Genomic DNA, 26,732 nt, shown 5'->3' with positions numbered 1-26,732 from the left:
GTGCTAATTATAATGCCCATTAATCCCCTTCTCCCTCCTCCCTCCCCACCCACTCTTCCCTACCCTTTCCCTTTGGTACCTGCTACTCCCTTCTTGGAGTCTAAGAGTCTGCTGTCAAGCTGATAACTTTTTAAATATATGATTCTTTAAATATGAGAGTGTCCCAAGACTATACAGCATCCTTTTGTAGTCACAATGTGAATGTGGTATTTTTATATCTATTATACATATGTATATTTTAAGGAATTACTGTTGAAATTATCCTATTATTATAAGAGCTATTATTCCAACCCACACACAACCTTTTTTCTTCACTACTGTTTTTATGATGGCTCCACTTAACTCAGTGATCTTATAACCTTCAGTTTACCTCTAATGGAACTTCACTCTGTTTTCTTTTATTCTCTCTAATCATGGATTTTTGTTTCTAACAAAGCTAAATATTGTTTAAATCATTTTAACCTCTTCATCCTTCATGATTTTGCTACATGTATATTTAAAATATTGAAAGGGAATATACATAAAATATATAAAAAATGTATACATATTTAATATTGGAAGGGAAGGCAAAATCCAATGCAGCACCACCAAAAACAAAAGCAAAAGCAAAAACCCTAAAATAAACAAGCTTTGCTAAAATTTTTTAGTAGGATTTAACATAAAAAATGGTAGATTTTGCTTTAAGACATTATGCTAAGTGAAATAAGTTAGTCACAGAAGAACAAATACTGTATGATTCACTTATAGGAGGTGTCTAAAATAGTCAAACTCATAGAAGCAAAGAATAGAACGGTGGTTGCCAGGGGCTGGGGGAAGAAGGAAATGAGGTATGAACTTTCAGTTAGACAAGATGAATAAGTTCTAGAGATCTGCTGTACAATATTGTGACTATAGATAACAGTGCTATATGTAAACTTAAAAATCTGTTTAGGGGGCAGATCTCATGTTAAGTTTTCTTACCACAGTAGGATTAAAAAAAAAAAGGAAAATCTAATGATAACCTCTAATGACAACTTCTGTTCAAGGGGAAAAGAGAATATTTATTTTAAACATTCAAATAATTTCAAAACATTGAAAATCATACCTAATTGGTCACATTTAGAAGGCTAAAATAGCCTTTTAAGTTTCGTTCATATGTTTTTTTGAGGCGACCAAATTGTAAACTAAAAACCTTTGAAACAAATTAAAACATTTAATTTAACTATCAATTCCCTAATAACTTTAGTTAAAATTTCTTTTAATATGCTACACTGAAGGCTGAAATAATTTGCACTTGGGTTTAAAAATAATGATCATAAGCTAACATGAATTGACTTATTAATTAGAAGTACAAAGACGTATTAAATTACAGTATGTTTTAAGTAGCAAAATGGCCAATATAATCAGTGTTTTATCTTTATGTGATATAATAAATATGCATACTCCCTTTTTATAGAACATTGTAAAGTTCTTTGTTGCTAAAAATAGATATAATCCAAGTAAGCATGGTTAAGAAATTTAAAATTGTAAGAATATTTTCAAGAATGTATTATCATTAGTATGCAATATAACATGTAATAAGCTAATCTTAGGAATTTCCTGTATATGATAATTATTTTCATCTGCATACTTAATCTTGTTTACCCACTATATAACTATCATATCAGTTTTTAATTCTTCTCCCCACAAAAACAATTAAAGCTGCCTTCATTTTTTCCTATTCTTTGAACTTTCTATTTCAGATCTCAATAATAAGTTACTACCTTGTAAAGGCCCTGTAGATTTTCTAGCCCCAATTCCCCTATTTTTTCTCTTCCTTTTGTCAGGTTATTACTTTTTTAACAGTCCTGAATTGTTACTTTCATTGATCTTGTTGTTGGAAACTGCTAGGATATTTTACCTTTCGGTTTTGTCCTTTTCCTTTCTTATTTCTTAGTAGATGGTAGGTTAGTATTAGTAATGAAGTTAGCAGTAGTTAGAAATCTTAACGAGTGTGTTTATGTCAGTTATAAAGCCTTACATTCATTCTCTCAGTTAAGTTTTATATGATGTTAAAAGGGTGCCTAGAATTAGTATTCACATTTTGGGGATGAAAAAGTGGGGCCTTAATGATGTTAATATTATCCATAGGTGATATTGATATTAAGAAGTAGGGTCAGCATAAGAAGCCAGAACTTTATGACTTTGGGACTCAGTGTTTTAACTTGTGTTTTCTGCTCCTCATTTGCTTGCATGTCTTCAGCTGTTGTTTGGAGACAGGTGACTTTTGACTGCATCTTGATTTCCAAGTTTCATTCCTATATAACCTGTGCCAGTTAGGTCAGGCCTTGTGAGATATCTTTCTGTCTCTCCTAACTATTACCAGATCATTTCCACTACCTGGCACATGGGAATTAGCTGTCTCAAATAAAAACTCAGAAGTTATCCTTAATTCCTCAGTTGCTATGCCATACTTTGGGAAGAAAAATAGTTTTTAAAATTTATACCTCTCTTACCCTCGCCCCAATCTGTTTGTCAGGTGTTGGTAAATATTTGCAGGATTGCTGTAAATTGCCACATTTATGCAATTATTTCAGAGAATTTCTGGCCAAATAGTATTACTCCATCTCCATTGAACAATGTTGTTTGACTTTTTAAAATCTTTTAATATCTTCCAGGAATTGTACATCTGCTTCACAGGACATCTAGGTCCCTGTTTGCTATGGAAAAACTCTTTTATCTCTGGAGCAACCACTATTTACTCTTAACTCCCCAGCTTTATATACATGTATTTTTGTTTTCTCTTATGTTAGGCTCCAAGACATTTTGGAAAAATTTACTCTTCAAAGTGTTAACCTCTCTCTCCTGAATAGAAAATTATTCAATTGGTTAAAGTTTCTCATAAGTTATTTATTGAGTAGTGCTTTCAGTTCGCTATTTTAAAAAATGCTTACTCTTAGAAACCCAAGCATGTAATATCAAGTATGACTGATGATCATAATACATTAAATAGATAAACTGTGTACACATTACTTAAATAGCTTGGCTTGCTACTCGCTATAGGGATGTCCCCATTTGGAGCTCAAAAATAGGATATAGTCTTTACTTCCCTCAATCATGTGTTCAATATCTGTGCACCTAATTGTGTCATTTTATAAATGTGGTTATTCAAAGGAATCCATGGAACTTTCAACATTGTTTGCCTTTCCTATAAGCTGCCTTCGTTTTTCCTTCCCAATTCCTGTCAATCAAAACTTCCCTTTTCTAAGTCATAGTTTGGTGGAATTCGATCTTTGTTAAATAAGAGATAGACTATGTGAAATGTAACTCTTCATAATGTGCATTAGAGCAAGTAACATACATGCATTCTTTTAGGAACATTCCAGAAATAATAGCTAGAAGATTATTTATGATGCATGAATATCCATAGGGGCATGATGATATTGAAATTAAAACCTGATGTGCCCCTGTAATTTTATATGTACACTAGTCTACTCTACTTAAACTTTCTCTGCAACCTGAATAAAGATTCATTCATTTTTCCTACTGTTTTGACTTTTTAATGATCATCACAAGAATCAGTCTCTTACTTTTCAAAGGCCTTTTAGGTTTCAGTGCTCTTTCTTCTTCTGTCAGGTTATTCTATTATTAACCTTCCTCCTTTATATGAGGTAAAAAAGTATAAACCATATTATGCATTATAGATAAACTTAAGTTCATAAATATGCACATAGTAATGCAGGTGATATTTTAATAGGATAGTTGATAAATATTCAGTAAAAGACTAAATCAACATAATGCTTACCAGAGCAATATATGCATATATTAACGTGAATAAATGAAAGGTTGTAAATATATGTCTGAATTTACATTTTTATATAAAATTATTTATTTGGCTTTCAGTCTTTTTACAAGCTCTTTCATATCTTAGCCTTAACTTAAATGCTCTTTAGAACAGGGTTATAATATCTTGGTATTTTATAAAACCTAATTCAGTATGTGATTACTGAATGCTTATAGATAGATAAGGCACTTCCAATTGAAAATAGACCTCCATTGGCCTCTCACAGTGACAAAAATTTATTACCACTTATTTGAGGATAATAACCACATATTCCCGGAGACATAAAATCTTAGTATTGGGAAATTAACTTAAAAGTCATTTTTAAATTAAAATGGTGAACTGTTTATTGGCAATGGTATACCTTAAATAGCATTTCATATGAAAGTAAAATAATATTCTGTACATCTCAAATCAGTTATTTAGGTAGAACAGCAAAAGTTAAGCAGTGTGATGTAGTAAAAAAACAGAATAAAATAAAAACAAACAATTATCAACACCAAAACTTTTTAAATATTCAGAATTGAAGTCTGAAGAGTGTGGCTCTCCATACTAGCAATGCCCTTGGCTGCATATATGGCTTCACACCAAAATCTTTTTATTCTCTGTGCCTAAAATATTTATATTGTAGAAGTTGTGTGAGTGTTGAGAGGTATGTGTGGAGGGTGCAGAAGTCCGGGTGGTAGGGGGTGGTGGTGGTAAGAGGGTGGCCAAATAATCTCAAATGCAGTAGCTCTCTCTTTCTCCAGAGGGGCCAGTTGCAGATGGGACTGAATTTGAGATTCTTGGATAGTATGGAGGTATTTGCTGTCTTGTGATATTAGGAATTGATACTACAAAGGGAAACATGGCCAAAAGAGAAAGATCAAGAAACAAAATTCACCCTCTTTACATCTTTGCTTAGGGGTTGATTATTAAATACTTTCTTCGAGGTACCAAAACAAGCTTTACTTTCAAGATCTCTGGGTTAAAAACCACTCAGGCCTTTCCTCAGAGTGTTTTGGGAAGGAACTTCTCATAGCATTTAGGTTTATTGATAATAGGACAAGTTTACTGGAAGAAAACCATCTAAATTCATTTCGGCCATTTCTGCAATTTTGTTCACAATCTGTTTCCCAAGAAAACCACTTTTGTTTGTCCTTAAGTTCTTCTTTAGGAATTTCTTCCAGCTTTAATCACACAAAAATTACATTAGAACATCCCTGAGGAGTTTTCCCTTTTTCATTTATGGCCAAGTATCTGCTTTGTTGTCATGACACTGCAGTGACATAGACCCACCCTTATTTTCAGGTCAGTCCTCATTTATGGGAAGATTCTGGTGATGATGTTGGGAATATTACTCCTCTGTATGTGGCTTTTACAAAATCTAAAGGGCTGTACCTCACTTTGGGCAATCTGCCACTAGTCACATTTATTGGATAAATTTGCATGGTCAGCAATCACTGAAAGTATATGCAGACAAAATTAGTGTTGCTCCTTTTAGGAGAACACAAATAAAATGTCTATAACTATCTGTTTGAAAGTTAAGATTAGCATTTAAAAAAATCTATAATCCAGAGGAAAATAAAAAACTGAATAGAATCACTAAGCAAAAAAGTTTAATGGTATCTGACCTTCATATAGATAGATCATCTTAATGAACTCTAAGACTCTCAATGTTTTCCCTTTCAAAAAGTGATCCAATAAACTTTAACTATAAAAATAAAACAAATTGAAACCCATATCCCTATCTTTTAATAAAACTGAAAGATATTGCATGATCCCTATAAATATTTCTCAGTTTTTAAATTAACTCTCAGATTTCCTTTGTAACTAAGAATTATAATTTTCTTTTAGACTTCTAACTTGCTTTTTTAAATCTTAATCAGTAAGATAATCCATCAAGTCCTACTGCTTAAGGTTGGGAAAGTTTCCAAATTTTATAGCTGTCTTCCATCTTGATGCCAAAACATTTTATGAGTCTCTTGGTTCTAATGTTCTAAACTCAGATGAATGTCTGAGCATTTTAGATGAGAGACATTTTTATCACTTTGACAAAAATGGCAACTTTAATTTTAATGACTCCATCAAAAATTGATCAAGTATGTTGTTTTGTGAGGCCTTTTAAAAAAATGAATTTACTAACCAACAATTCTACTGATCCATCCATTTTGGCTTTAAAACTCTCCTTCAGCTCAATACATGAATTAACTATTTATTCACGTATGGTATCTTTTAAAAACAAATCTGATCTGCAGTTAAAAATCCAGAATGAAGGTTTTCAACAGTATACTCACATTTTAGATTACTCATTAAATCAAACTATCAAAAACTGTATCCCCTATCATATTTTGTTTTTTTGCAATAATAGTTTTGTTAGGTACAGGATAGAATATTAGTTTGAGTGAAAAAAACTTTTGTAGGTTAAATAATTTATTGCCTTTGTTAATGCTTGAACGTCTCTTGATATCCTAAATAGTTCTAGGGAAGAGATGATTTTTTAATTTGAAGTTTTTAAAAATATTTGCACCCCAGTTTTAAACTGAATAGTTTGAAACTTAGTGCATTTTCTTTGTATATCAGTTTTTCTAAATATTTAACAACATTAAACATCTATGGTTATCAGGAAATATTTTAGGAAGGTAGTATTTTATTGTCAGGTAAGTGAAAAATTAGTGAGATGTTTTTCTAGAAGAATTAGTATTAACAGTTTTAATTGCTTAAAACATAAGAATTAGTCTTCTTAGTCTAATCTGTAGTCCTTTTTTGCTCAAAATTCTCTTGTATTTTGAACAATGTAATTGCTTTTTTAGAAATAGATCTGAGAAATGTATTCCAAATCATTGTTTTTCATTTATCATACTATGTATACAAATAAAACCATAGAAAGCAAGACACTGCTTTTAAATAGTTGTTTAAAAACTCTCATTGCTTACCACCGTCTAAGCAAATATTGAACATAATAACCATGTCTCTATTCTCTTCAAGTCCTTGTTCATATGCAAACCTAATTTTAGCAAAGTTTACCCAATATACAGACATTTTAGTGACTTAAAAGCATGGCATACTTTTCTGAATCCTGAGAATAAAGTGATAGATAGTGCATGTATCTTGCAAGAAGATGGGTAAACAAAAACAGTGCCATAAATATTAAATTTCTGCAATAGAGAGCCTTAAATATGATTGATTAGCCACACTTATTAGTCGGGAGAGGCTTACCAGAGGAAATGCAGTTTGAGTGTGGACTTGATGTGTAGGAGTATTTCTGAATAGTATTTTGTGATTTTTTTTAAACCTAACATTTCAGTTTGCTTATATTAACACATACTATATAATTTTTACTTTTTAATAAGTATATACTGCTCTCGTCAACTCTATTTGACATAACCACCTCTCTGTTTTTGAACATTAGTTCTTATCCTTCAATCATCATCATAAATAGATGTCTAATGAGTATCTTCTTATGTATATTTTTCATTAAAATAAATCCCAGAATATGGTATTGTTTGGCAAAAGGGATGCAAGTTTTTAATACTCATCAGGTAATTTGAAGTTGCTTTCTCCTTGTTTCACTGTTGATAATTTCTAATTTATACCTTTTTCTCTTGATTGAATGAAAGTTCTTGTCTGGTTCTACTATGGGTGGTATTCAGTGCAGTGTCCCGCACAAAGTGGGCATTTGGTATCTAGATGTTCTGTTTCAAAAATGAAAAGAAATTTTGTTTTATGTAGTCCACATGACTTATTTTATATCCAAAATATTTAATAATTCAATAAATTAATTAATACCCAAGAACAATCACAACAGAAAGAGTGTGAGAGAACAGAAAGGGCTGAGCAGACTACAGGTCTTTGTCACTGTTTGACTCTTGCCCATCAATGAAAGTATCTAAATCGTTTTTTAGCCTTATACTGTCAACTCATTTAGGGGGCTGTTTTTCCTATATGTTTGCTTTCAGTATCTAAAATGTTCCCTCACTTTTGAAATTTGTTTCAAATCAGCCAGAATTGATACTTTTCAAAGGTAACCTTCCTCTTGGACTACCAGCTATATTGCAGGCTTTTGTGTCAACTCTTCACTTACATAATCTCATTTAATTCTTATGTAGAATACGTGGGATAAGATAGTTGGTGCTTAAGTAAAATGACTTTTCCCATAATTCATAAAGCTAGTAAGTGAGAGAGTCAACATTTTAAATGCTGTTCTTTGTAGCTCAGTGCTTACACTGACTTGGCATCAGACAGAGCAGTCCTAAGTTCCATCTTTACTCCTGCTGCCATCCCACTCTGAAAATTTCATCTATGCCCTGGGCTCTGGAAATCATCTAATTACTTTCTTTTCCACCACATTGGCAATCATTAGCCAGAATAATTAATTAATTTCAGTGTAAATTTGGTCACATGCTTGATTTTTTTTTCTTTCCCCCTCTGTTTCACTCAGATATTAGAACTAACTTTGGAAGGTAAGGAGTTAGCTAGGCAAAGAAGAAGGGTGAGAATATTCCATATTGTAGTAGCAGCTAATGCAGAGGCCTCACATATCCAAAAGGCAAGTTGGTTTAAGGATTTGCAAATCTAATTTGAAATTTTTAAAGTTGTCTTTGATGATATCTGGATTAGTATGCATGAGAAACCATGGGCATAAATAATGGTAGGTGCAGATGCTTATGGGCCTTGTGTGTTATACTAGAATTGTATATGTGACACATAATTTGATTTGCATTTTATAGAGATAATCATTATGGTGGTGAAAAATGAAAATGTCAAAGATATGTAGTCTTGTGATAAGACAGGAGCCAAAGATTCCATTTACGAAGCTGTTGTATTAATGTAGATGACATACGGTGAAACACTGAATTATGACTAAGGTGTGAGGAATGAATACAAACAGAATTAGTATATTAACGATACTAAATCAAGAGATAACTTCATAGGTTAGATGATAAAATAATCCTAATTTTGAGTGTTCATTACCATTACAATATTTTAATAATTAAGAAGTAGAGTTACTGATGCAGGTCAGAAAGCCAGCAGATATTTTAATAAAATTATCTAAAAAATGGTTATTTTAAGCCAACAACAATAGGAATACATGTGCATTTTGAAACTGTGTCACTAACTTTCATTTCCATATTAAAATATGTTTTCCTATGGTTTATTCATATTTGATATATTGAGATAAATTTCAAGACTTACTGCCTTGAGCTCCAAAATAAATTTGAAAAAGTGTGCATAAATTATTTATCAATTTGGCTTCTATGAATTAAATTTCCATTTCGTTTCTTATTGCTCATACCTTTTATAGTGCTATATATTCTCTTCTATATTGATATGACTTGAAGTTTCTTGTAAAAGAGTAACTTTTTCCAAAGATGTGAAAACAAGAATTGAATGGAAAGAGACTTATGAGCCTCAGAGGTTGTATAGCCTGTCATTTTACTGCTACCAAATAATAGCTTTACCTTATCAAGTGACTTCTTATATTTGGTTCTCAGAAATGAGATAAAATAGTATTGCTACTTGCCTAGTAAGACTGTTTTGAAGGCCACACTAAATAATATGTACAACAAAGCTTTGAAAATGGTAAAGTACACAAGTAAAATATTAAAATTGGTTTTTATTTTATTCTGAGCTCAGTTACACCTGTGCAGAACCATTTGGCTAATGCATGTAATCACTCTAAAGTAGAAAGTCAAATTGTGTTCTTGCTCAGAGATTTCACGGAGCTAATGGCACTTAGAGTAAAATTCGAATGCACACGTTTTTAGAGTTACAGAGGATGTTACAGTTACCTTGGTTGAACATCAAAATCACAAACTAGAACACAATGAAAAATAACTAAAACTATACCCCCCTACACATACATGTTGGAGTAGGAATATATTGCTTATAGTTATGTTCTAGGAGCTGAGATACAATTTTTCATTTATATTTAGTCTTAAATATTTATCATATCAAAGTTCCATGATGAAACATGCATGTATCTGTTTATGTCTTCACTTTGGAAGAGGCCTTTTCAAGAAGAGCCACACTCTGAGGGGGCAGGGAACTCAGCTGACCTTTCAGGAAGGGCCAGCCTAAACCTGGCTCCCTTATTAGAGGCAGTCCCAAAGGACATTACATTAGAAGGTATCCTCATGGCCATCTCCTCCAATCTGAAGTCCCACACGGATTATCTTTGATATCTATATGGAATGAGCCTACCAGCAAATAATGAACTCCAAGGAAGCCCACTAAAGTGGGGCTATTCAAATAATATATTCTTAATGAGACTGTTATTCTTTATTCCAAATCATGTTCTCTGGCTTTAATACCTCCCCTCCCACCTCCTACAAATGATATTGGAAGATACTTTCCCTGTGTCTTATCTCTTTCCTAGAATAAAATCTCCAGCCTTATTTTTCAACCATTTTTCATTTGCAGTGATTGGGATTGGCTGTACTTCCTTTGAGGGTCTGTCTCCAGGTGTGTTTCACCAGAATTCAAAATGAGAAACACTGTATTCCAGATGTGGCTCAATAGGACCAAATAACTCACTGCCACTATTACACTTGTTGTGGGTATCCCTTTTCTATTAATGCCTACTGAGATTGCAGCTCTGGAACTGTTGACCCTTAGGATTGTAGAGACAATTAATACCCTAAGTATATTTCATATAAAGTACCTTTGAAGATGTATCCTTCATTCTGTACTTTAAGTTTAGTTTTTTAAATCTAAGCATCTTTACTTTTGGCTCTATCATATTTCATTTTGACAGTCATGTGCCATCCATTAAACCTATGGAGACATTTTTAAATTCCAGTTTTGTGTCAGTTACAGATTCACAGATTTAATAAGCACTGTTTCTTACGTCCTCTCACAAGTCCGTGTTAAAATGCTGAACAAGAAAAGACCAAGGACAGCAGGGTTACTGTCTAATGAAATAATGAATCTGAAAGTGCTTTGCAAACACTATTTTATATTCATCTTTGGTTCCACGTCCTTGCTGCTGTCTTTTTTGCATGCTGTTTTACAATCTAACCTTATGGAGAATTCCTCCTGTACAGTCTTCATGCTTTCTTTAACTTTCTTTCCGGTAACCTCTTTGCCATCAAAATCATTTCCAATTGCATAATATGGATTTTGCTTTTAGAATTTCTCTTTTTGAGTCATCTTTTCTCTTAGAAACTTTCTTCTCAAGAGGTAGCTTCTTGAATATTTTAACATATGATTTTCTGTTATTTGCAGTTACAAATCTTTAATTTGTATCTCTGGAGTGTCTGTTGTATGTAGGTGAGTGTGCTGGCTGCTGCAGGGAACACAGTTATCCATGTTATGTTCCAGGACCCTGAGTTTACAGGCCAGTAGGAGCTAGAGCACATGCTGTACTATTTATTATTAGTACATTAGAAGTGTGATTTTTCTCACTTCCATTCTCTTAGTTCTTTCCTGTAGTTGCTATAAGTGCAGTGTTAAGCACCTCCTCCCGCAAAAAAAAAGAGTACTCCTTGTGCTGCTAGATATTTTCCACACCTGTACTGCCTTTCAGCCTGTTGGCAGTGGCCTCACCTCTAATCTCCAAGTGGTCCCTGGTTTGTCTGAGGTTGCTCCAAAATCTTTTGTTAACCAACTGTGAATCTACTTTACAATTTCTCGTCAATGGCCCAGTACTTACAACCTCATATTAAACTTTCTGATTTTAGTCAGGTATATATGCTGTAGAGTTCTTACAATGACCATTATAAAGCATGTTCTTACTCTCTCACCCTCTTTGGATGGATGGGTGGATAGACAGATCTACTAATTGGTCTATATACATATATATGTATACATTAAATATTCTACTATATATATATGGTATTCTAATACACACTTATGCAGATATTAGAAATATCTACTTTATTCATATATACATACTTTTATTTTACTATATATACCATATAGATATTTCTAATACATTGTGTGTGTGTGTGTGTGTATCACACACACACACACACACACACACACACACAATATGCCTGTGTACAGGTTCAGTTCACTTACAGATTCATTTGTTTGGATTGATGCACTTTAAGCAGATTTATTTTTAATGTAACTTGCTAAGCATTTTGATCAGAGCTTAAAATAATGAATTACAGACAACCACCGCCACAATAAAAACATACAAGATTCCTCTACACACTGCACAGCATTTTCTCCCACTCTTAAACCATCTCATGTTTCCCAAACACCAGAAATTCACATTTTCTTTGATTTTATTGACTAATAAAGGAAAATGTATCAATCAAGAGCCCAGAGAGACTTTACTCAGCTTCAGACCAAACAAGGCACTCAGAAGCTGGGTAAGTTACAATTTCACATTCTTGGTGCAAAACCTAATCTCTCTGCCCCTTACAATAATGCCACTGTTGCTCTAGTACCTAAAGTAAGCAGCTCTTCAGGCCTTTTCATGGACTAATAGATGTAATTTTTTCCTACTTTTCTGTGAGACTGACTATATATTCCAGATGTGGTTTGATAAGAACCAAATAATTTGCTACAACTGTTAAATTGTTAAACGATATTCTTTTTTCCACTAATGAATGTTGAGATGGCAGCCTGAAACTTGACTGTTAAGGGGCACGCGAAGACACATGGCATACCATTATGTAGATTAACATGTAGTTGAGATAAATAATGCAGAGTCCTTATATACCCTACACCTAATTTCTCCAAATGGTAATATCTTGCATGGCTATAGTTCCTTAATATCACAACCAGGAAACTGACATCGACAATCCACTAATCTTATTCAGATTTTATTAGTTTTACATATAGTTGTGTGTATTTATAGCTTTCTAAATTTTACTGCATATGCAGGTATGTATGAACACAGTCAAAATACAGAAAAGTTCTATCACCTCAGTACTTCCTGCTACCTTTTATGGCTACAACCATCTGCCTCACCCACCCTAACTCGTATCACATTTAATTTTAAAAGAAGAATGTACTCATATACTGTTTGTGTAGTGAATATTAATAAAAAAATAGAGCACATACTTTCTCATCTACATATTAAAATTTGATCTGGCTTCTCCAAATTTGCCTGAGTCTGAATTCTGAAGAGAGTACATAATATACATGTTTTGAAATTTCATTTAAATGTTTTGAAAAATTCTTATTTTGGGGAATAGTATTATGTTTTCTTTATGAAATAGTATTATGGTTTCTTTATGAAAAAACTTCTGATTTCACCCACAAGAAGTGGGGCTGCACAGGAAAAGAAGGAAAGGGAGGAGAGAAGCAGATTGGGGGAGAGAGACAGGCTGGGAGAGAGAAGCAGCAGAGAGGGGAGAATAGTAGGAGGAGGGAGAGAGGGAGGGCGAGAGCTGGCAGATAGAAAATGTCTCATAGGGGGAACAAAATGACCAGAGATGAGATTGAGATGAAACACCTAAGAAAACACTTACACGGGGTTTGCTATTTTCTAATAATCAGTGAATGTTCACAATAAGCACCAGTGTCAGTGTGGACTAATATTAAAGACTTGACATCTTATCCTGATATGAAACTTAGCACCCTGAAGGGAGTAGAAAGAGGTAAAAAATCAGGTGAAAACAGATTGAAAAATAGGTTGAAATGTAGAGATTTTTTATTTATATAAAAAGAATTTTTTTTGAAAGTTGCAGTATCGGGCACATATGCTACTCACAAAGGTGCGCGCATATGGGTAATACATAAATAACATTCACAGTGACACTGTGATGTAGGTACTATTATAATCATTATAAAACCAAGACAAAAGGTTTAAGGAAAAGATTAAGAGTCACCAAAGACGGGGAGGCAATGAGGAAGGGAGAAAGGGAGGAAGGCATGAAATGGGGAGTCAGCAAAGAAGAAAGGAATGAGGGAGGAAAAAGGACCACTGTATGTAGGTGTGTAGTTAAAATAACATTGTATCAATCAGAATTTGCTGACACTTTCTTTTAATTGAAAAAGATCATTATCCAAGCGACACACTGATACAGATTAGTGGGACCATATGTCTGTCTGCAGACTTTTGCCAAATCATTAAGAGTAACAAGAATGTTGCATTTTGTTTTTTCATGTGCAAAGGAACAGAGCAGGATTAATTTACTGATTTTGTCAGAGAAGACCAAAAGTGGGAAGTAAAAGGTTAATTCTGTCTCTTTAATAAGGGATGAAGACGTGCCCCTCAGAATGGTCTCTTGGAAGAAAAAAAATATTTCCAGATCTTTGGAATTCAATGAAATTTTGAAAAAGCTTGGAGTAAATTTATCCTGTAAAGGATTTATATATTGAAAGTATTTTTTTGCAGCTATTTTAGATTGTTTTGGTTCTGTCATTTAAGGGAATATTAGTTATGTAAGGAAAAATACTTCAGTTACACTTTAATCTGCAGTTGAACCTTATTTTATATGTCTTTTATTTATTTTTGTATGGGAATTTTGCAACCACAGTGTACTAAATAGACTTTTTATAATTAAAGTCAAATTGTGACAATACATTCTGTTTTTCACTAATCAGTATTATTTAGTTAATTATGTCTTTTTAATGATGAAAAATCCATGACTTTAAATTGTCATTATGAATTCAGTGAATGAGTTGGTTCCTTAAAAACAATGCCAAGCCAATGTCACCCTTACCCATCATCTGCCCCCCTCCACAAAAATGCCCTTCACCTTAGGTTATATCTTATTGAAATACAGCATCATTTAAAGTTATTCATTGAGTTGTTAATGGGAAATTACAAATGCAGTAATAAAATTTTTAGGTCACCAAGATTTATGTTTTATTTAACTGCTGAACTCTTGCTATTAGAGGAAAGGAATGATTAGTTGTTCTCATTTACAATGTGACATTTACATTAAGCAATAAGTGCTCAAGCCCTGCATTAATGTATTTATCATATGATCCTGGATATGTATCATAATTTGTAAGCATTTTCTTATGGCTGAGTATATGATACTTTACTTTCACCCAATAATACAAATGCATTTCCATATTCAATCAGTGCCCTAATTTAATTTTTAAATTAGGCATAGCATTACTGGTGATGAGGCAAGCATGTTTTAGTAATCTTCCTTATGTGATACCGCCTGAATATTTATGCATTTAAAAAACTCACTAATGTGAAATAACTTACAATTTTATTCTATATTTCTGACCCAATTTTTTTTCATGTTATTTGCCTTAACAAAATAGCATTTCTTATATTATACCCTCATTTTTGGAGTAGTCCATGAAAGGCCATGGCTATTTTAAGCCAAATAATGTATTATTTTATGATTATTAAATAAGTGAATGAATTGCAGTGTGATTCATTTATTCATATATTTCAAAACAGACAGCTTTTGGCATCATGTAGATCAAACATCTGGATGATTAAATATTTTGTAATCATCTTCAACACAATGTAAATATAATTAAAGGCTAATGTAGAACACCTTCCCCTTATTTTGTATTTAGTAGTATTAGAAATAATATGCAGAAAGATTAATAATGATACCTTTTGGTGAATTTATAATAGTTCAAACTGTGTATATTTAGGTTGAAAGGAATACTTAAGATTATGTTACTGTTATCTTTCAATATTTCAAGGACTTTCTTAGTGTTCAGTGAGTTAAAACATAGGACGCCTTTGGAATAACTTACCTGAGGGAACAAAATTACTGAATGCTTACAGTGAATAAAGCACATGGCTGGTTTCAGATTCATTATGCCTTGAAATAATTATATTTTTTAATTTTTTGATTTAAAGGAGAAAATTGAATAGTATGGTCATAATAAAGATTCCAACTCAAGTTCATAAGACTTTATTTTTTAAATTGAAGTGTAGTTGACAATAGAGTCTATTAGTTGCAGATATACAACATAATAAGACTTTTAAGTTCTACCTTTACTAGCAGTACAATTCGAATCAAAATATATAGTCAGACTACTGATAAACACTCAGCAAAGTCTTTGTAGAGGGGAAAAAACTACCATTAGGAGCTGGAAGGGGTAATGATTCTCAGTATTTAAAAAAGTATTCCCTAATAACTTCTGGAGTTTTGTCCATGTTTCTTAAGTTCTTTCAGAGTTTACCATTCCCATCCAAGATAATTGTTAGAGGGAGAACCATATTTCTTGTGAATGTATGTATATAAACAATAACAGTTGCCAAATTTTCTGAGACTGTAGAAGAAGGCCAACATAGCAACAACTTGGAGTAAGGAACTGATCAGAATTTCTTATATCTTATTTCAACATACTATCAAAAAGAAAAGGAAGTCATCATAAGAGCACAGTGGAGAATTGCGGTATTAGAATAACAATTTTAAATCTCCTATTTTTGGCATTGCACTGACCAAAATATATGGACTTAAAAGGTAGCACCTTATTTGGATTTCTTTACGGTGGAGTCCTACAATGGTTTTCTGAAATCTTCACTTGCATCATGATAGAAGAGCATTGGTTTGGAGTGAGATAGCCCTGGATGAGTCCCAGATGAACCAGGGACTGGCTGTGTGACCTTGCCCAGTGTCATCTGACTTATCTCTATCCATGCTTTTTATAACAGTATATAGGACTATGTATTCACCTCATTTGATTTTTAGGAAAATTGATTTAGATACTATATATTTTTGGGTAGGTGGCACATAATAAGTCCTTAATAAAAGATGTTGTAATAAGGAAAATGTTACCATTAATAAATGGTATAACTGTACATAAGAATGGTCTCTGAGGAATTAGAATTTAGATAGGATTATAGCAGTTACTGTGCTGCTCATGTTAAAATGAAGACATGGAATTACTGATGATCACCAATTTTTGGGGGGAGGATTAGAATACTAATTAAAACTATTTGTTTTGCTACCATAATGCAATAATCTAAAACATAAATTCAAGTTTACTTTTGCTTTATCCTACCTTTTTACTATAGAGAAGTGAACATAATCAGAGTTTCAAAAACAGTGAGGCTTCTTGGCCTAAAGATTTTACTTCTAGGAATTTATTGTACATGTATTAAATCATGTGCATAGATAAATTTATGTGGACATTGATTATATCATTTTATAATAACAATATCCTGGAAATTTGTTAATGCTTAACTGGGATATATTATGAACAGATTATTTTGTATGCATATGACAGATATTCACTGATAGAATGGATGGGGTTGATGGTAGAAGATAAAAATGGAATGTTCTCTCTCCAAGGTGTATTAAATGAAAGGAATAGGGCAAACAAGGCACAATATTCTTATACATTTATTAAAAAAATCTACACACACATTTTTATATGCATGAAATATTTCTGAAAGAATGTTCTGAAATGTGAAATTGGTTCTTTCTGAGAAGGACATATTTTGCTTTGAAAGGAGACTTGCTTTTGAATTTCTTGTATGTCTCTCATGCATACATATATTATACAACATAATTTAAAATATTCATGGAAGGAAATAAATGAAAAGCAAATGATAGTTGTCTCAGGGTAGTTGGCATGTGTGTTGTTTGTGTCTGAGCTATTTTACAATTAACATATTTTATAATTAAATTTTAAAATAGCATTGATGACAGATTTATCTTATTTAAATATAGTTTAAAATAAACTACAATTTACTTTTATGTAACTTTACCTTGATCTGCGCACTGATTTTTAGCATTTCTGAAATAAGCAATAGCTTAACTTTCTTTTTTAAATAAGTCCTAATTATCAAGCAAAGTAATCACCCTCTTAAATCTCTTGATAAGATAATTCACTCATCTTTAAAAATAGAGGAAATAGAAACAATAAAGCCAAGTCATCTTTCTGTCACTTTATAACTGTTTTTTATTGTTATCCTTTGGAAATGTATTGTTCCTCACTTTTGCTTCTGCAGATAAATAAAATAAATTATACATAGCCTAAGTAAAATTACAGTGCTTTTTTTTTTTTTGAGAGGGCATCTCTCATATTTATTGATCATATGGTTGTTAACAACAATAAAATTCTGTATGGACTCAATGCACAATCATTAATCAACCCCAAGCCTAATTCTCAACAGTCTCCAAACTTCTGAAGAATAATGAACAAGTTCTTACATGGTGAACAAGTTCTTACATAGTGAATAAGTTCTTACATGGTGAACAGTGCAAGGGCAGTTCATTTCAAAATACATTAAAAAAATCAGCCTATTCACTAAAAACAGTAGTAGAATATCAATTGGTACTATTATACAGATGTTAGGTAAAAGAAGGTTAAGAACTGTCTCATAGAACTAAATCAATTATTATTTAGGTTAACATGGAACCCTCAGAAACAGGTAGAAATCAGCAATTTTCTGACATGAAGTTAAAAGACAAATGGCACATCTGTGCTTTTCTCCATAGACATATGTGTTAAAACCTTAAAACAGATTGTTTCTATTGAAGAAAATATAGGCATCACAACATAAGACAATTAGTTCCATAAGGGCAGGACTTAGGAGATTCATTTACCTCTATATTCCCAGTATCATATACCTGGGAAATAGTAGGTGATGATTAAACATTTGTTGACTCATGCAGTTTTCCAACATTAGCCTGCAAGCTGAATTAATTGAAATATAAAGAAAATTGAACTATGGATCTTTTGATTGTTAAAGCTACCTTCATTAATAAGAAAAGAAAACTCCTTCCAAAAAAAAAAAACAAAAAAAAAAACTGCTGACGTATCTATTAGAATCGGAGCCTGTTGCACCTTCCACTGGAAAGTCTTATTACGCAAATCTATTTATATTTAGTGATAGTCCTAATTTAGTTTGAGATTGGTCACAGTTAACAGCACTATATTTTTCCAAGGTACTTCATAAATATATTTTGATACACATTTTTTGTGCTTGTCTCTTTTGAAGAGTCCCTGTGACCCCTCAGCTGGGTGCTGGGGAGACATGTGGTAGCTGAGCACCCCTACTTCTGACGCCAGCCTCAGAATCAACCTCGGAGATGCTTTCACCCTGTCCGCCTTCTGCAGCAGCGAGGCCGAGTGCTGACTTCAGAGCAGCGAGGAACTCTTTCGGCTCCAGAAGTGAGTTGATTGCGTGCCGTGTGGTTATTGCCAGTGGGTTGAAAAACACTTAGGGGAGGCCAAATGGAAGTCTTGTAGATTAATATACAAATTAAAACCAGCATTATTCATCACTGATCGCTTCTTTTCTGAGTTATATCTTTCTGAAGATACAAAGTCTACCACTTTTTACACTGATAACTTTTATCTTTATGGAATTTTCTGATTGTCTTCAGGATTGTTTCACACGCATTATCGTAACTTATGTTTGCTGCTTTGAGGCATAGTCAGGGGAGAGATTAAATGAATAATGTTTGCACATGAGTAAACAGGTTCAGAATGACCAGGTATTTATCAAAGTTGCTTGGCTAATGAGTAATGAAGGTGAAATGAAATACCTGGCCTTTTGATTCTTAATGCACTGAATGCTCTTTTCATGATTGTGATCTCCAGTGCTCTTATGCAGGATAAGGGACTGGTGTTAGAAATGGCACTTTCCCTGATTGGTTGGTTTATTGAATGGCATGTTCTCTGTGTCACTGAAGAAGAGTTTATGGCAACCTATAAACATGCATACAAAGAAAAATAAAAAGGGAAATCACATGTAGGCAAGTGAAGTGAAATCAGGGAATATGAGGAGTCCGCCAAGTGTGTAATGTAATGTACTGTACACCACCTAAAACCGAACTCCCAGCTGCATATTTATCTTTGGGCTTTCTCATTGCTGGATAAATCAGATACATACATTGATTACATGATTACTTATATTCATAGGATTTGAGAAGTAAAGATAATTTCTCTGGAAAAGTTCAGGCTTTGTTGGCCTATATTTATTCTATTCTTTTGCCATTTTTCTAGTATACTTGGAAATTTAACTCTAGTTAAATTTGACATGTTTCTTTTTTCCCTTTACTCCCAAATACTTGATACAGGCATCACATACTTCTCCTAGAGATATAATTGTATCACAATGTCACTACACAGAAAATGACAATGGTTACATGTTTATAGAGAGGTTTGATAAGGCCTAGATTGGCTATCATTAATTAGGTGCTTAGCAATTGAAGTTTACTTGAAGGGAATGGGTAAGAGGTACTTAATAATCTTAGTTTTATTTTGCAGCGTATTACATCTTCAATATGCCTGCCAGCAACAGAAATACCTGTGTCCTAAAGGGAGCATAGAGACTTGTTAAGAATTTTTTCTGAATCATGGTGCTGCTGAGTACATAAAACTTAAAACAGGTAGCCAGTAACTTGTTGGTAGTGTGCTTAGAGTAATGTAGAAGTACGACTTTTAAGATATAAACAAAAAGGATATTTTAAGTTATATTGAGATTAATTCATTATACCTGTAACTGTAGTATAAAATGATGATTCTGAGTATGCAGAAGATAGCTTACAAATCCTTATTTTAATGTAGTTTTTTTCTATGTATATTTTATTACCTTGTATTCCCTTCATACATGATTCTTAAGAATTGCTTTGGTTGCTTTTGTCCTTGAGCTTTTTATTAAATAGAGCAACTTGAAGAAGGCATTCTGGATTTTTCCATGTTTTTACTTTTCTTAAAGAAATGAAGGGCCGTGTCTAAACCTAGAGCGATTGCACACATTTTGAAGACAGGGAAATGTATAGGGTTTGTTTCTTAAAGGCCCACCCACATGAAACTCCAGAGATATTAATTGCCCAAACAATTAATTAGATAAAGAATTTTCATTTTCCATAGCTAAATATGACTTTTTCTAAACAAAACATCTGACTTTATGAAAGTTGTTAGCAAAAGAAAATATATTTACTGACATAGATTCCCCAGTGTACATCACAAGATAGTGAGTTCAAATACATTTTCATTTACTAATGGCTATAATCAAGGCCAAAGGATTTACTTAATTAACCAGGCCATAGAAGGCTAAAGAGAAATAATTTATATATTGAAAATGACTCTTCTAAGTTAATGCTTAATTTAATTTTTTAAATTACCAGTCCATTAGCCTGTGGAAATAGAGCCTCCCTTTCCCTTTCTGTTTTTTGCTTGGGAGTAACATTAGGCTGAAACTCTTGGAATTAATCACCCTGAAAAAAGAGAACGTAAATACATTCCTAATTAGGTTCCTTAAATTTCAAATAGCTCATTGAAAATTCATAGCACATCCATTAAAATCCCCTTAAGAAATAAATGGAATACTGGGAACTTTCTTAGAGGAAGTAATGCATGGAGAGGTTGTAATGAGGCACTGGAATATCCGTGAGTTATTGGTGCATGACAGTTAAGGTAGTGGTGGTAGTTATGATGGTTATTTTTCTTGCTGTGGCGTTTTCAATTAGCTTGGCCAGTAAAATCGCACTTTTGTCTGTTTCTGCTATTCTTTCTTGTTTAACTAAAGCACTGATAAATTTAAGCAATAAAAAATAATGTCAGGACAGGAGATGTGCATGTCTGTGTAAATATACATATTTGCATGTATGTCTCTAAAGATAATTTACTATACACATAGCAGCAATGACAATCATTCTACAAGGCTGATGTACCCACTAAATATTAAGTGTCCTTAATAACATGAAATATGTAATATTTAAAATACTTTTTCTGAAATAAATTGCCCTATATTTAAGGACTTGTACATTATCAGCTCTGATAATATTGATAGGGCAAAACCACTTATAATGACCAACACATTATTTGACACCTTTCAGCACTTTTTAATAAACATTATTTTATTTGATTTTCATACTATCTCTGTGAGGTAGTTTAGCAAATTTGATATGTTCTCAACCAGAGAGCTATTTTTCATGCTTATTTATCATTAGGTATACATTTATATATTTGAAATTATAACAAATATTTGAGCCACAGAACACAGATAGAAACTGTTGTCAATAGGACAAAATAATGTGCTAACTATCAATGCTAAAGTGGTTACATGATTTAGGTTCAATAATCCTGGAGGGCAAAGAGGAGGCATGTTATATCATGCAGTGCTTACTTTGAAAAGAAGGAAGAATAAAAAAATTCTCAAAAAAAGCAAACTTTATAATGATCCTTACAGACAGTACTAGTCATTTCCAAATGAATGTATCTAATTACCTAAGTGCCTTAATTCTAAAATGTTATAAGCTAAGCTCTTGGTCATCTCTCCAAATACACTCTTTTGTATTATTGAGCTCAATAAATGACCTCACTACATACCAGAAAAATAGGAATCGTATTGTCACCTCTTTCCTTTATTCCACAAATTCTTTCACCTAAACTGACCATATTTACTTACAAAAAGATTTCTTGAATTTGTCCACTTTTCTTTATTTGGGAGCATCAGTTTCCTGGTCCAACTACCAAAATCTCTCCCCTGAGCTACCCAAAAGGTTTCCTATATTATCTACTCCCATCCACTGATGCACCTGTTCTGCTCTTCTCTGTAGGCAGCCAGAGAAAGCTTTACAAACAGAAAATTGAGATGACATACCTCTAAAGAGCATTTCTCTTAGAATGCAGACAACGTTCCTTATCATGGTTTACCGTATTCACATGATTAGCATTTCTCTAATTACTCCAGCTCATCCCATGCCAGGCTCCCCTCCTTCCCTGAGTTCCAGACACAGAGGCTTTTTAATCCTTCTTCCATGTCATGTGACCTCCCACCAAGGACTTTGCATAATTTAGGTTGTTTCTCCCTAAGCAGATCACCACTCCCAACTCCTTTTTGCCTTGTATCTAAACACAGTAGTCACTTCCTGAAGGAAGCCTTTCTTGCTCCATCTGACCAGATCATCTCCTATTATTGTATGGTCACATAGCACCATATAACTGTAATTAATTCATTATAATTTTATATCTTTTTGTGAAGTTATCTCACTGATATTGACTTCCCTTCTAAAATGTAAGCACTATAAGGTCATGATCCACGTCCATTTTGCTCATCATTGAAACTCCTTTTTGTTCTTTAGGCACCACGAAGGCAGGCATAGAGTCACTCTGTCTCCTTATTTCTCCTGCTCTTTCTCTCTTTGGGTGTGTGTGTATATGTGTGTGAGTGTTGAGAGACAGAAAGTCTCTGAGATCTGAAGAAAGTCAGTGGAGTGTCAGGGTGAGAAAATTGTAATGGAAGGGAAAGTTGGCACTGGAAAATTACTGCTTAAATTTTGCCTTTCTGCCAACTTTTTTTTTCTTTCTTGAATGATTTACTGGGATTGATTTCCTTAAAATTGTTGTGGCTTTTACTATAAAGTGCCTGAAACTACGATTCTACTGACAAGAGCCAGACCTCTGTATTTCTAGAACTAACAGCATTGCAGGTAGCAGCATGAACTTGTTTTGATTCTGTATTGACAATGGCAAGTGTTAAATAGGAATATTTAAACGTTTAGATAGAATGTTAAATCCAAGACATTGGCTGGTAAAACATAGGTCTTCTCTCATCATGTAAAACATGAGCATTCCTTTGCTTTTTAATTTTAGTAAAGAAAGATTCTAAAGATATCAACTAGAACAGAATTTTTAAATACCAACTATTAGATCTTTTCACTTTTGTATTTGCATTTTCCTATTGTCCAAGTTTGATCCTGTTTTACTTCAGGCTAACCATTGTCAGTAGGTGTTCATTTTTCCAGTGCCTTTACAGTACTACCCATTCCCCTTCTTGGTTTCGGCACCATTCTTTAAGGCTTTGTTTTCCAATAAGTGATGGATGGAGAGCTTGTACTACTTGTTGTTATGAAGCAGGTACAAATGAACCCAACTGGAATTTTTACCCCAAAATGAATTACAGATCAGTAGAAGAGGTAAGAGAAATACAAGGCAGAAATAACTGTCATAAGATAGTGATGAAAAGCTACAAATAGTTGTATGAGTTCAGTGGTAAAAAGAGGCTATTTCCATCTGAGATTATGTAAATATGCTGCTTATTGTTAAGTAGAATTTTTCTGGGCCTCAGAGATAGGTTTCAGCATTGGACTATTGTTGTTAATGTGCTGATGTGTTGTTTCATTTAGGTAAAAATTCCAGAAGCTAGAGAGATAATGCACAGTTCTCCCAAAAGCCCTTAAGTACTGACACCAAAACTAAAAATGTCTTAGCTGGCAGTTCTTGATGTAGAAAGGCCTGTGCTCTCTCTGCCTACTGTTAGTGTTGGCCTTGTGGATTGCTAGTAGTGTCCTGAGAAGAGGTCTGAATAAATGCTTTGTGTTAGGAGATGATTACTTTTCATTTAGGACCAGGAGAGATTGATGTCATGTGGAGAGTACTCCTGGCAACTGACACAAATGCATGACAACAGTCTTAATTGCAAAGCATTGGCTCTGAAACCTACTAGAAAAAAACCCAGTTTGTATGGACTCAACCTAAATTATTATCCCTGTTATTGTGCTGCGTACCCTGTTCCATCGACTGTACCATTAACTTCCCTTATACCACTGTGGGTTCACTAGGAGTATTTAAGCATATGTCAGATTTAGAATTCTCTGTGTAAACTGAGGCATCTGCCATCAATATTACTTCACAGTAAGGAAAAAAAAATGACAGTACAAGTTTTCTTTTAGACAAAACTCATGAACAATGGGATGGGAAGAAATGCACAGACGGGAAGAATCTTTGTATGCTACATTGATCCAAAACACTAACTTAATGGTACTAATGACTTAGAAGGAGAAAAACACAATGTAACTTATAGTTAGAGGTGCAGGAAATGTGTGAAAAAAAATCAGGGATTTCGTAGATGTATCATCACTAGCTGAAAACATTAATAATACAGAAACCTAGAGACTTGATTTTGAAAAATGGCAATTTAAACAGCACAACTTAAATAATATGGTTTGATGCAAAAGTACTTCATATCTAAAATGTTTGAAAACCTCATTGGTGTTGAAGATATTTTATGACCAAGAGAGGATTAACAAAGCACACCACTGAGGATGCTGACAAGCAGTAGATGACTTACGGGTTAGTCTCAAATGGTGACCTCTTCCATCACTCTGATTACATATATAAAGCTAGAGGATGGCTGTGACCTTGCAGGATGGTAGCTTGATCTCATTTGTCTAATTAACCTCATGTTCGAACTGTTAGGAATATTCTAAGTGTGACTTAACTGACATAAAAATGTATTGTCTCCTATGTTTATAAAATAGAAGATCAGGCACATTAGACTTGGCAACTGAGGTGAAAGCTTTGTTGCAGAGTTGAAAGCAATTTTTCTTTTAAGGTTACTGTTCCTCTCAGTGTCAAGTAATTCTAAATCCACAATAAGAATCTACTTTTCTTCTTTGATCACTTGCATGCCAATATGAATTACTATTCCAAATCCTGAAGGCTTAACATATTGTTTAATACCTGGAAATCAAATAACCTTTTAATACCTGATTACTTATTTATATCTTGAAGATAGAGTTCCATTACAGGCAAATGAGAACCTCTTAGATTATTTCAATACCTACTACAATAATGATTCCAACACAGAAATAATTCACAGTTGAAAACATGCATTCATTATTTATAAAGAGAAAAAAAAAGTGAACTTTCCCAGAATAAGAATTCTTTACTTAAAGTACGGAAAAGGAAATGCTGACAAATAAAATTATATGTAACTTTAATGTTTTCCTTTTTCTAAGGATATATTCAGGAAGCATTTTCAATACTACTTATACACATCTTGAAATGGAACAGTAGGAGCTAAAAATTTTAGGCCAGGTACAATTAAGGAATGACTTTATGTGTAACAATCATAGTGATAATGAGAGTAGACTCACAGTATTCATGGATTTTATTGATTTAGTTATATGTAGATGGTCTCTAGCCTGGAAACTGGTATCAAGTGTGAGTCACATAATAGTGAGTCTGGCAGACATTCAAATTTGAGTCACTTTATTATATATAATAAATGTTATGTAATATATAATACTGTTTACATGTTATATATAAATATATATATATATTTAGTGATATTCCTGATTTCCAAATGTCTGGGGACAAAATCCTTATATATGACTCTTTATGCAATTGTAGAAGGGTTTTCAGGTAAAGGGATCTGTGATGCCGTGTGAAGAAAACTAATGACAAATAAGGAAGATAGTGAAGAAAATGTCCAGTAAAGAGTCCAGCAATCATCAAGTTTGTCTGGCTAATATGTATCCAATCCTGGTATTATCCTTTCAATTTACTTTTGCCACATGATACCCATGTAAATAGGTGAATATTTTGCTCTCAGGTGTTTTAGACCTCAGAAATTCACAAGTCTGTCATCTAGATCTAGAGAGGTGTTATGTTCAAATAGGTTTTCTTTAATGTTTTTTCCCCCCTCAGGATATTTGAGTCACTTTTAGAAATAATACCAAATATTAATAAAATAGTATCTCAGTCAATATGATGTACTACTATGTGAGAAACTCTAACCTACTCCAAACAGCCAAAGACCACTTATATATATTTTTAACAATGTATTCCTATGCAAAATACTATGAAGCAACGCATATCAGGGATTTATTTTTAAAATACATATCGCAAATACATTAAAAGTAATAAGAATGGCAACTCCAAGGCACTGGAAGTCCTTATGAAGAATGTTTACCTATGGGTTTATATCTTGTTTCTTTTTTCAGTATTAGGCATGTTTTGATATGCTTCAATTCCTTGCACATTAGTAGTCTGTGTTTCAGCCATATAGGAATTTTTACTTCACTGGGATGTAAATTAACTAGCAATTGTATAATCATTCTGAATAATTGGAGATATACAACAAATTGAAAACAATAAACCTTGAAATAAGTTTGATTAAAATTATCCATAATTATTATTTTGTATTACAAACCCAAGTAGGTAATTTAATACTTTAAATGAACCAAAAATTATAGATTCTGAAGCTTTTAAAAAGATCTCATAGAAGTACAATATAAAAATTGTATAGACATACAACTGAAAACATAGTTATTTCATGTTCATGGAGAGGAAAACTCAATATTCTCAAGATGTCATTACC

At 33.0% G+C, this 26,732-nt stretch overlaps 1 protein-coding gene across 3 annotated transcripts in view; it reads left to right on the top strand.

Moving 5' to 3' along the window:
• Positions 1–26,732, top strand: part of LRFN5 (leucine rich repeat and fibronectin type III domain containing 5) — a 262,635-nt gene that overhangs the window by 103,998 nt on the left and 131,905 nt on the right. For all 3 annotated transcript variants that reach the window (XM_037025545.2, XM_037025549.2, XM_037025548.2), the window contains exon 2: positions 18,615–18,787. The gene's annotated coding sequence lies outside the window, so the exon portion shown is untranslated. The remainder of the gene's footprint in view (positions 1–18,614; positions 18,788–26,732) is intronic.

Source organism: Manis javanica, chromosome 8 (assembly GCF_040802235.1).
Source record: "Manis javanica isolate MJ-LG chromosome 8, MJ_LKY, whole genome shotgun sequence".
Lineage (NCBI taxonomy): Eukaryota > Metazoa > Chordata > Mammalia > Pholidota > Manidae > Manis > Manis javanica.
Note: the sequence above shows the minus strand (reverse complement) of the source record. Positions and strands in the feature narration are given on the sequence as shown.